Here is a 1,760-nt window from a genome sequence, read left to right on the forward strand (position 1 = left end):
ACCCCTGAGCCCTCCCCCATGGGCCGCTGCTGCTGGACCCCAGCCTGATGATGAGGGAGAGGAGGCCGCACCACAGGGGTCTCAGTGCTTTGGAGGCTTTGAGGTTTGAGAGGACATGGTGACTGAGGATCCTATGACCCGGGTCGCACTGCTCCCAGAGGGCAGCGCTAGTGGGTTCAGACGCTGGGCCTCCATGGAGAGAACGAGCAGAACAGAAACCCTGTGAGAATGTGCCTGCGAGGCCGCATGCCCTGTGGAATGTGCCTGCGAGGCCACACGCCCTGAGGAAGGTGTGTGCTCCCAGTGATGGGGCAGCATCTGTGCTCAGCACAGAGGGCGTTTGGAGATGGTGGGACCGTGTTTGTGTGGGTTCCCCCAGGGGACCTGGCTCCTGCAGGAGCATGTTGTCTGCGGGCGGTACCTGATGTCCCCCAGAGCTACTGGAAGCTCTAGGGGCGCACCATGGCGCGGACTGGAGGCCAAATGCTGTCTCCTGTGGGTCCCTGGAGCATGTACTGTGGGAGCCGCTGAGGGCGGCGCAGTGTGGAACCGAGAGGACATGGTTCTGTCCAAGAGCTGAGCAGGAATCATAAGCGCCTCCCAAGGGCTCATCCTAAGGGACGGGGGCGCAGGGTTCACTCAGACGCAGGAGGCCCAGATGGACATGGAAACCGAGGAGGCCGAGGACAGGCTGGGGAAGGCGAAGTTGAGGTCTGACCACAGTGATGAGATGGAGGAGGCTCCCTCTGAGAGAAGGGTCAGGAGGAAAACGTGCATCTGGGACTGACTTCCGCCCGCTCACCAGGAGCCCAGAGGCCCAGCGCTGTGAGGGCCCAGCAGACCCGCTGCAGGTCCTCTCCCTGAACCCTGCCGGGGCCTTCGGGCTCGGGCTTGGACAGGGAAGCGGGGGTCAATGGCGGCAGATGGGGCGCCTTTCCCAGGGTGACAGAGGGCCGGCTCCCTCCCCATTTATTTTTCCCTGAAAATCCTGGTCTACCAACACTCCCCAAAATGGGAGACCACGGGAGATGGTTGTTAAAATGTGCCCTGGCCAGTGTGGCTCAGTTGGTTGGAGTGTCTTCCCATACACCCAAAAGCGCCTTTCCCAGGGTGACAGAGGGCCGGCTCCCTCCCCATTTATTTTTCCCTGAAAATCCTGGTCTACCAACACTCCCCAAAATGGGAGACCACGGGAGATGGTTGCATGGTGGCTGAGGTCCACCAGAGGTCCGGGCCAGGACTTGGTTTGGGGCGAGTGTTCTCGAGGGGGGCGGGGGGCGGGTGTGTCAATCAGATGTCCCTGCCCGGACTTGGTCTCTGGTGGGGAAGTGGGATCACTGGGCCAAATGGAGTTCCATTTTTAATTTTTAGATGGAAACTCTATACTCTTTTCCATAATGGCTGCACCAGTTTGCCTTGCTAATGGACCACATAAACTGATGAACAAAAATAGACCCAGACACATGGAAGCATGAAAAGACCATGGAATCTCAGAGGGAAGGCAGGAGAGGGTGGGTGGGAAGAGGTCAACCAATGAACTTGTCTGCATATATGCCTAACCTTTGGACACAGACAATGGGGTAGTGAGGGCCTGGGGAGGGAATGGGAGCGAGCAGGGAGAAGATAATGGGGAGAAAAGTAGGAACTATGTAATATTTTCAACAATAAAGAATAGAAGAGAGAGAGAGAGAGAGAGAGAGAGAGAGAGAGAGAGAGAGAGAGAGAGAGAGAGATAGAGAAATGTGAGAGAGACACATTGA

The sequence above is a fragment of the Myotis davidii genome, unplaced genomic scaffold, assembly GCF_000327345.1.
Source record: "Myotis davidii unplaced genomic scaffold, ASM32734v1 scaffold2348, whole genome shotgun sequence".
NCBI lineage: Eukaryota > Metazoa > Chordata > Mammalia > Chiroptera > Vespertilionidae > Myotis > Myotis davidii.